We start from the raw sequence: 10,750 nt of genomic DNA on the forward strand, positions 1-10,750 counted from the left end.
CAACTTTACCAACTAGGTATAGTATTCATGTACATTCTTTTGGTCTTGGATGTCATAATTTCCATTCAAAACTTTCAGGTCCATAGGTCAGCACCATTTTTCTCCACCACATTGCTTTTTTTAAATTTGTTCTAATTAGTTATACATGACAGCAGAATTGTACACAAATGGAACACAACTTCTCATTCCTCTGTCTGTACATGGTGCAGAGTCACACCAGTTGTACAATCATACGTGGACATAGGGTAATAATGTCTGTCTCATTCCACCATCCTTCCCACCTACATTGCTTTTTTAATATTAGTTGAATTTAAATGATCTATTCCTCTGACAAAATTTATTGGGATTTGATCATGTACATGCCCATACTATTTAGTAAGTAAACATTACTTCCTAAATCCTTTTGCACACAGCTTCCTGCCTTGCTTTCAGAGACTTAACATTTTCCTGAAGCAGTTTTATAGTTCCTCCCTGTTGCTGCACTGAAGTTTTAGTTCCTCAGCAAATATCAAGTGCTTGCTTACTCTGTCAAGTCCTTGAGAATCTAACAGGGAAAACAGACACTGTCTAGACATATATTTATGTGATTAAAGGGGTCTTCTCTCACTTTCTTATCTTTCTGTGCCATGCCATTCACTAAATTGGATGTGGGTGGGTAGATGGATGATAGAGATAGAAAGTCAGGTTAAGTAGAAACCAAGTTCTCTAATTCAACTTACAAACATTCCTCCTTATATACAAGCTATATTCTGAGTTAGCAAAAAGCAAACTGTTTTGAAAATATGTAAAATGTAATGCTATCTTGAGGAATTAGTAATTTATTGGAAGTTATGAAATCAATTATCTAGTTATGAATAACTGATTGCTCTCCCTTCTGATTAAAAAATATATATAAAAAGGTAGAGCCATTTTAATGAATACTAAATGTTGATTACATTGATCACAGTGACTCATGCTGGGGACCTTTGTAAAAGCAATCCTGATAGATCCTTAACTTGGTTGCAGTGAATAGGCTGTATTAGTTTACCAAGGCTATCATTAAAATATCAGAGACTGGATGGCTTAAACAAGAGAAATTAGTAAATAGTTCTGTTGGCTAGAAATCTACAAAGTGTTGGCAAGATTCTGTTTCTTCTGAAGACTTGCTACTTGGCTTGCATGTCGCCACCCTTTAGTGGCCATGAGTCCCTGGTATCTCTCTGTAAATCCATTCTCCCATTTTGATAAGGACACTATCAGATTGGATTAGGTCTACCTAATGACTTCATTTTAGTTTAATCACCTCTTTAAAGGTCCTATCTCCTGACACAGACACATTCAGAAGTATTGGGGATTAAGGATTTAACATGTAAATTTGGGGAGAACACAGTCCCATCCATTACACTACCTCAATAAGCCATTTCATTCAAAATATTTTTTAAGAAATGGGGGTCTTGCCTGGCTAAGTGATGCAAACCTGTAACTCCATCAACTCAGGAGACTGAGGCAGAAGGATTGCATGTTTGAGGTCAGCCTCAGCAATTTAGCAAAACTCTGTCTCAATAAAAAAATAAGCTTAGGGGTGTAGCTTGGTAGTGAAGTGCCTCTGGGTTCAATCCGCAATACAAAAATAAATTTTAAAAAGTGATAAAAGTGTAATAACAACAGGAAAATTGGAATTAAAATTAATTAGCCTGAGGCTGATTTTTTTCTGCCCAGTTTTTACAGTGTACATGGAATACATCTATACCAGATAAAAGTCAGACATGGAGCAGATTGACAGCTTAGAATGTCAAGAGTTTATGACGAGTTGATAATATACGTTTAGATACATTCAGATACTAAAATAAATGCCTAAAATCCAAGTCCATTCCTTCACATGCACTTTTAAATATTTTTTTTCAGTTGTTGATAGACCTTTGTTTTATTTATTTATATGTGGTGCTGAGAACCGAACCCAGTGCCTCACACATGCTAGGCAAGTGCACTACCCCTGAGCCACAGCCACAGCCCACTTTGGAATATTTTTACACATCTTTATTGAGGTGTAAAATACCACAAAATTCACCCATTTAAAGTGTACTGATTCAATGGTATATTCAGATTCGTGCAACTATCACTGCCAAGTTGACAACATTTTCATCATTCCAAGAAACCCTGTATCCATTAGTAGTAGCTTTTTACTTTTTTTCCCCTACAAGAATAATCTACTTTTTGTCACCATGGAGATTTGCCCATTATGGGCATTTTTATGTGAAGTGGAATCACTTTCATAAATGTGGCCCTTTGTGCCTCGCTTCTTTGACTTAGCATAATGTTTTCAAGGTACATTCTGGTTGTAGCATGAGTTAGTACTTCATTCTATTTTATTTCTAAATAATAATTCACTGTACATTGTGTTTGTACCTTCATCAGTTGAAGGACATTTGAGTTGTTTCAGTCTTTGGCTATTATGAATAATGATGTTTGGAACAGTGGTGCACAATTTTGGTGTGGACATTTTGTTTACATTTCTCTTGGGTATAGACCTAAGAGTAGAATTGCTGAGTCATATGTTTAACTTTTCAAGAAGTACTGTTTTTCATGGCAACTGTGCCATTTTTTGTATTTCCACCAGCAATTGCATTTCTTTTTTTTTAATTTTTAATATTTATTTTTCAGTTTTCGGCGGACACAACGTCTTTGTTTGTATGTGGTGCTGAGGATCAAACCCGGGCCACACGCCTGCCAGGCGAGCGCACTACCACTTGAGCCACATCACCAGCCCTCTTTTTTTTTCATAGATAATTAATTCTTAGTTTTATTTTTTTTTACCATACGATTTATTTTTAATTTTTTTTAGTCATATATTACAGCAGAATGAATTTTGACATATAAAACATACATGGAATGTACATACATCAATCATATTGTCTATTCTGTTACCCTTCCTATCCTCCCTATTCCTCCCCTCCTCTCTCATCCTTTCTCTCTATCCAATCTAATGTGACACACTTTTTTTTTCTTTTTCTCATCACAACATCATATATGTATTCTGTATAACAATGAGGTACCAGCAATTACATTTCTATAGCAGAAAAGTAAATTATTACCTATAATACATAATTCAGAGACAGCCAGTGTTATTTTAGCATTTAACTTCATTTTTATGCATATATATTTTAAAAACTTACATAATTATGCAATATAATTGAAATAACAGTCATGCTACATATCATGGGCATTTTTAATATGTGTTCATGGTATATAAATGTTCAATCATATGGAAATAATTTAAGCAATCTATTGAACATTCAAGTTTCTAAGAATTACTATAAATAACAATAGGAGATATAGGTATATATCTTGTCAGAATTTCTAGTAATTGACTTAAGGAATACATCCTTAAAATGGAAGTATAAAGCACAAACTATTAAGAATAAACAGCTGAGAATGGTGGTGCATGCCTGTAATACCAGCAGCTCAGGAGGCTAAGGCAAGAAGATCACAACTTCAAGGCCAACAGTCAGTAACAGTGGGCCCTTCACCTTCTGAATATAGCTTCCATTGCTCTAAGGTTTATTTATTTATTTTTCTCTTCTCCCCTCTCCCCCCTAACAAGATTGGGGAGACAGAGTTATCTTTTATTCCCCTAGTTAACTGCCTGTGAATACTACAGGCAGGAGATGCCTGCTGAGGGTCAGGGAAGTGAATATCTCCCAAATTAACAAGAGAATCCTAACACACCACCAGAGCACCCTGAAACCCCCTACCAGAGCACTCCTGGAATGTAACCTTTGAAGTTCCTTTAAAACTCCCCTGTCCTCCTGAGAGTCAGCCTTTGGGATAGGAGTCTCCTGTGTTTTTCCTTTGCTAGCAAAGCAATAAACCTTTCTTTTCATTTTTCTCAAAACCAAGTCCTCATTATTAAATTGGCATTGATTGGCATTGGGGACAGGGACAAGCTTTTGGTTACATGGCCTCAAGGACTTAGCAAGTCCCTAAGCAACTTAGTAAGACCTTGTCTCAAAATGAAAAACTAAAAGGCCTGGGGATTTGGCTCCGTGGCTAAACACCCCTCAGTTCAATCCCTGGTACAAAAAAAAAAAGAAAAAGAAAAAGCAGTATCATGGATTACATGAAACCTGCTTAGAAACTGGAAGCTCTGGCCTAGGGTTGTGGCTCAGTGGTAGAGCTTCCCTAGCATGCTTAAGGCCCTGGGTACAGTCCCCAGCTCCCCCCCACACACACACAAAAAGAAGAAATTAGAAGCCCTGTTTTGTATTCCTGATTCTAGTACCTGGTAACTTCAGGAAAGGCAAGTAGTTCTCTGAGAGCCTAATTAAAAAAGGCATTTGGACTAAGATTTCTTTTGACTCTAATCATCCATATACATGTCAGCAATCTTTCAGAGGCAGGGTAGCCTAGGATTTGCTCACTTTCTTGTTCATTATTCACATCCCAACTGACAGTACAAATTGTGATCTTCCATACAATCAGAATGGCACATTAGTGACCAAGTTCTAGCCCTAGAATTTTCCAATTACAATGACCATGCCCCAAAATAGCATCTTTATATATATATATATATATATATATATATATATATATATATATATATATATATATATATATATATATATATTAGTTTTTGATGGACACAATACCTTTATTTTATTTATTTATTTTTATGCGATGCCAAGGATCAAACCCAGTGCCTTGCACATTCTAGGCAAGTGTTCTGCCACTGAGCTACAACTGCAGCCCCCCAACTTGAGAATTATTTTCCCTGATTTTTTTCTCCAAATTATCAACTGGATCAACAAATATTATCTCTGCTAAATGATACTTAATATTTAAAATATTGCAGTACATATTCATTAGCTGTGTAGGAAGGTTAAAAGCATAATTTAAAATCTCTAGGAAAGGGCTGGGGATATAGTTCAGTTAGTAGAGTACTTGGTGCTTGCCTCGCATGTACAAGGCCCTGGGTTCAATCCCTAGCACCACCAAAAAAAAAAAAAAAAATCTCTAGAAAGAAAAATGCCTTAGATTTTCACCATACCTAGGAGCTTTTCTTTTTGGAATCACTCAAAAAAAAAAAAAAGATCTAGGGATGTAACTCAGTGGTTGAGCAGCCCTGGGTTCAATTCCCTGTAGCAAACAATATATAAATAAATTGAGTCTGCTGCAGCCTATAGGACAATATAAAAATGGCTCAAGTAATGAAGAGAGATCAGAAAGGATGTGTATCTTGATTGCTTCAATTTTTTCCCTTGATATGGGCATTTGCTAAATCAAAGGACTAAACCATTAGAAGCTGGGTTCAATCAGCCAAGTTTTCATGTGTCTCCAATAGAAAAAGGTTTTATTTTAAGCTTATAAATGTAAACAATTAAATGAAAGCATTTCACTCACATGCATTAGTGTCAAGAACAGGACATTTTATTTTATTTTATAAGGCCCTCTCCTTTCACTCTGATAGGGACTTCTCAAATTGTGGTCTGTCTGCTTCACCTTCCTTAGAAACTTATTAAAATGGCAGATTCCTGCTTCCCATGAGTCACTAACTCGGCGGGGGGCGGGCGGAGGCAGGAATCTGTTTCCAACACCTTCCTTGGGAATTGTTCAGCACCCTCAAGTTTAAGGATCCCTGAGCTACTACAAGTTTAAGTAACTAACTCATAACTCATTTGGGTAAAGTCCAAGAGACAGACAAGTAGAGTCATGGATTGCCCCAGGTCCACAACCAGTCAGCAATGTACTGGAAAATGTTTAATAGTTGGCTCTCAAAAAAAAAAAAGTCCAGAGTTCTGGTTTGTACCTTTTGCCAATTTCTGTGGTATAAATACTGTCACCATGCCAATTTCAGGCTGACAATATGACATCAGCAGATTACACAAAAACGCACTGTTAATATAGTATTTCCAGCATACAGATACAATACACATAAGTAATCTCAGGATTATATATCATTGTACAACATGTTAAAATAATTAGGAAGTGATGAGGTGTTTTTTTTTTTTTTTTGGTGGTGTTGGGGATTGAACCCAGGGCCTTGATACATGTGAGGCAAGCACTCTACCAATTCAGCTATATCCCCAGCCCCTAAAAGTGATGAGTTTTGAGTATTTATTACCTTTATTATAATTTATTTTGTGGAGATTTAAATATTACTTGTGTTTAACAAATGGCTTTCAAATTTTAATAATCAACTCTCACAAGCCAACACCAGCAAACCACTACCTACAAATATATATATATATATAATTTTTTTGGTGGGGGGGGTACCTGGGATTGAACCCAGGGCGCTTTACCACTGAGCCACATTTCTAACCCTTTTTATTTTTTACTTGTAACAGGGTTTCCTTCAGTTGCTTAGGGCCTCGCTAAATTGATGAGGTTATCCTCCAACTTTCAATCCTCTTGCCTCAAGCTCCAAGTCACTGGAATTACAGGCCACTGAACCTGGCCTTGAAACCATTCTTGAAAGATACACAACACTCCTTTGGCCTGTGGACTCAAGCATAGCATAAGAACAAATGAAGCCAGAATTAGGCAGTCAATATAGATAGGTAAGTCGAGTCAGGTCAGATCAAGGAGGCCAATTTTGAGTGAGTCCAGCAAGTTGGAGACTGTCCCCTGAGGGATTGAAATGTTAATTTCTTCAGAGCCCTTCCTCCACCCTTATCAAGAACCTGCCCCTGCTCCAACCTGTGGCTAAAGTAACCTGTCTTTGCCCTTCCCCACTGGAGGCTATAAGGTTGTTAATTAATGTGTCCTGGGCTTCTCCATCCTGCCCTTCCCCCTTCAGCCCACCTGTTTCTCACCTTTCGGCCATCCCACCAAACATTCCTGAGCCTACTCACATAGGAAGGAAGGAGAAAGATAAGGGGGGAAAGGCAGGAGAACAAAGGAATCCTAGGACATATAAAAAGGGCAGAACACCTCGCTTTTGAGGATACCAGCTATGGCCCCCTTCTTCCTCGCAGGAGAAGTCTATATTACCCCTTTTTAAATAAACCCTGCTTCATATGCTTGCCTCGGCTTGCTTCTCTAATGTTCAAACTTCAACATGTGGGTGTCACAACATGGCAGTATCACAATCACAGAGAATCTGGTATCTGTCAAGTGAGGAAGGAAAAATATGGGGGAAGGCATTGTTTAGGGATGGATTTAGCTAGAAACCAACATGCAGGAAGAGATATTCCTGTGTTCGTTCCCTGGGGCCTGAGAGGCCACGTATAAAACCAACTAAGCAGCCACCTTAACCTCATTCAGAGGCCTGTATTAGACCTTAAGCTAAGAAAAACAGTTGGGCCTGACAAATGTTAGCACCCTGCGGGTAAATTTAAATAAACTCTTCTGCATTTAAATGGACCTTTTAAAACAATAGAAAATTTTTCAGGAATTAGTGGTAAACAGAGTGTTATGGCTCAATCCCTACCCCCCTCTTCCCCACCCCCCACCTCCCGCTTCAATTTCGCTATCTGCATAATAAGGGGTTGGACACCAAGATATTTCAAGTCCTTCCAGCTCTAACTGTGGAGAGCTCTCTTCCTAAGTTACCTACTTGTTTATTTTTCCCCTCACTATTTGTATAATTTCAGTTCACTTCCACTAGAGGGTAGCCAGGGAAAGGAGATGAGGTCCAAATCAGTTTCTTGAATTCTTTGCAGTCAGCCCTGGCAAGAAGCAAACAGTCAGCAGAAGAAATTGATGTTACAAAGACAAAAATGAAATTTGAGATTCCTGTTGGTATCATTTGTCTTAGCTATGATGGTCCTATAATATACAAAGAAATTATGACAGAGGTGCTTTACATAATTTTCTATTTAATCAATATCAAGAAACCAAGTATATAATTGCCTTGTCTGTCTGTCCCAGCTAATAAAACCAGTTTTACAAAGTCCATCTTGAAGCCCACCCCTTCCTCATTCTTTCTACTAAAATTTCCTATCAATAATTCTGATCAGGAAAACTACATTGATTCCCATCTTCTTACCACAGAAAATTCTACCTGCCAACTAACTTTGTTTCCCATTACTCCCCAGAAAATATCCTATACTCCCAGAGATGCAGCTTTCCATTAAAATCCTGCAAACATAGCTTTGGTTTCTGCATGGCTGACCCAGCTGTGATGTGACAAGAAGAGCTTTGAGCTGGATTCAAAAGATTTTATTGCAGGGCTGGTATTGTAGCTCAGCAGTAGAGCGCTTCCCTAGCATGTGTGAGGCCCTGGGTTAGATCCTCAGCACCACATACAAATAAATAAATTAAAGGTATTGTGTTCATCTACAACTAAAAAAAATGTTAAAAAAAAAAATCTTACTTCACCAGAGCTCCTTGGAGAAATGGTTGATTGCAGCTGGGCACAGTGGTGCACAAAGCCCATAATCCCAGCAAGTTCAAGACCAGCATCAGCAATTTAGTGAGACCCTGTCTCAAAACAAAAAATTAAAAGGACTAGGGATGTAGTTTAGTAGTAAAACACCCCTGAGTTTAATCCCCAGAACCAAAAAGAGAAAAAAAAAAAGAAAAAGAAAAGAAGGAAATAAATGACTGATTCCAAGGATGGGCAAGGTAGGTACACAGTAAACCCAGAATGTATTGTTATGCCAGAAATTAAGGAAGTCCACAGAATAATTGATGGGGTGTGTCACAAGGACAGGAATCAGTTTGAAGGGACGATAGGCCAAATTTGAAATAAACCGAAACCAAAACATGTAAACACAGCAATGAATTAGAGAATATAGGGGGAAAAAAAAGCCCAGGCACAGTGGCTCATGCCTCTGATGTCACCAGAAGCTGAGGCAGGAGAATGACAAGTTCAAAGTCAGCCTCAGTAATTTAGGAAAACTCTGTCTCTAAATAAAAATTAAAAAGGGGTTAGGCGCAGTGGTGCACACCTGTAATCCCAGCAGCTCAGGAGGCTGAGACAGGATGATTGCAAGTTCAAAGGCAGCCTCAGCAACTTGGTGAGGCTCTGAGCAATTTAGCAAGACCCTGTCTCAAAATAAAAAAGGCTGGGGATGTGGCTCAGTGGTAAAGCACCCCTGGGTTCAATCCCTGGTACCAACAAATTAAAAAATAAAATACAAATAAAAAGGGCTGGGGATGTGGCTCTGTGGTTAAGTACCCCTGGGTTCAATCTCCAGCACCAAAAAAAAAAAAAAAACAAAACAACAACAACAAAAAAAAACATGAGTCCTTGCCAATAATAAGCAGATAAATAAATAAACAAAATGGGATTAGGGGTGATCTTCTTTACAATAGAACCCAATTGGTAAATGTGGAAGCACCAGATTTGGAAAGCCAGCATTTTGCACGTGCATAGTAAATATTGGTTCAGACAAGAATCACTGGATTTTGATTAGGAGTGGGATATTTGCACGGTCTTGAAGTATTAACCCACGACTGCTTGTTAATTGCATAGCAAAAAGAATGACAATACAGAGAAGAAACTGGACATCATTTTGAGAAAATGATCAAAATTAACATCACCAAGTGAGGGGCTGGCTAATAGATAACTCATTTTCAGTTTGAAACCTTGAGAAAGACTCAGCATCATCTAGGTAGTATTCCAACTGAGAATGAATGCATCACCTGGATCTAATCATCAGGAAACACCAAAGAAACCCCAAATAAGAATCCAACTACTATGTATAACTACAATGCTCTAATAATAATAATAAAAAGAAACCCCCAAAAGGAACATTTTATTGAAAGGAAAACAAGAGGAAAGTAAAGTGGGAACTGTAGTTTTCAAAACTGTCAATGTCATAAAAGACAAAGCCTGTGGAAATGTTATCAGATTAAAGAAGATTAAAGTGACATGACAATTATATGCTTACCGGATCCTGGACTGGATTCTGTAAGGGAGGAGGGGGATAATGTTATAAAAGATATTATTGGGTCAATAGACAAAATTGGAAGGTAGATTAAATAAAATTACTGTCTCAGTATTAAATTTCCTAAGTTGACAACTGTATTGTGGTTATGTAAAAGAATATCCCCCTTCTTACAAAATGTACACTAAAGTATTTAGAGGTCATAAATAATGTAACTCTCAATGGTTCAGAAAAATAGGAATATGTATACAGACAGAAAAGCAGAAATTAGCTATAAAGATAATTATAGGTGAATCTGGGCAAAGAGTTTATGATGTTCTTTGTATCATTTGTATTCTTGCAACTTTTCAGTAATTTTGAAATTATCTCCAAATTTAAAAGTTTAAAATAAGAGGGGCTGGGGTTGCGGCTCAGTGGTAGTACCCTCACCTAGCATGTGCAAGGCACTGGGTTCGACAACCCTCAGCACCACATAAAAAGTAAATAAAATAAAGGCATTGTGTCCAACTACAACTAAAAAAATAAAATAAAGTTTAAAAAAAAAGTTTAATGTTGAGAGCCACAGCCAAAGGGGCCCCAGCAAACTTTCAGACTGCCAGCTGATGATTGGCTCACAGGGGCCCCAGCAACTTCTAGCTGATTGGCTCCTCTGTGGTGATGCTCATTGGGCTGTTTCCCCGCCCTTTCAGACTAAGGAGCTGCTCATTGGGGGACTTTTTTTGGCTCCACCCACGCGACCCAGCCTATCAGCCTCAAGAGCAGGAGGAAAAGGGGAGGTGAAGAGGCTTGTGGGAACCTGGTGGTGGCAGTTGGGCTCTGAAGGTTTTTCCTGAGGAGCTGTTTTGTTTGGCCTGTGTGGTTCTAAAAATAAAGTTCGTTTCTTTTGACAAGTGGCTCCTGAATTGTGCCCAGCCAGACTGCGGCAGTTTAAAATAAGAAAT

The sequence above is a fragment of the Marmota monax genome, unplaced genomic scaffold, assembly GCF_021218885.2.
Source record: "Marmota monax isolate L192 unplaced genomic scaffold, Marmota_monax_Labrador192_F-V1.1 WCK01_AAM20220418_F8-fsc00155, whole genome shotgun sequence".
Taxonomy (NCBI): domain Eukaryota; kingdom Metazoa; phylum Chordata; class Mammalia; order Rodentia; family Sciuridae; genus Marmota; species Marmota monax.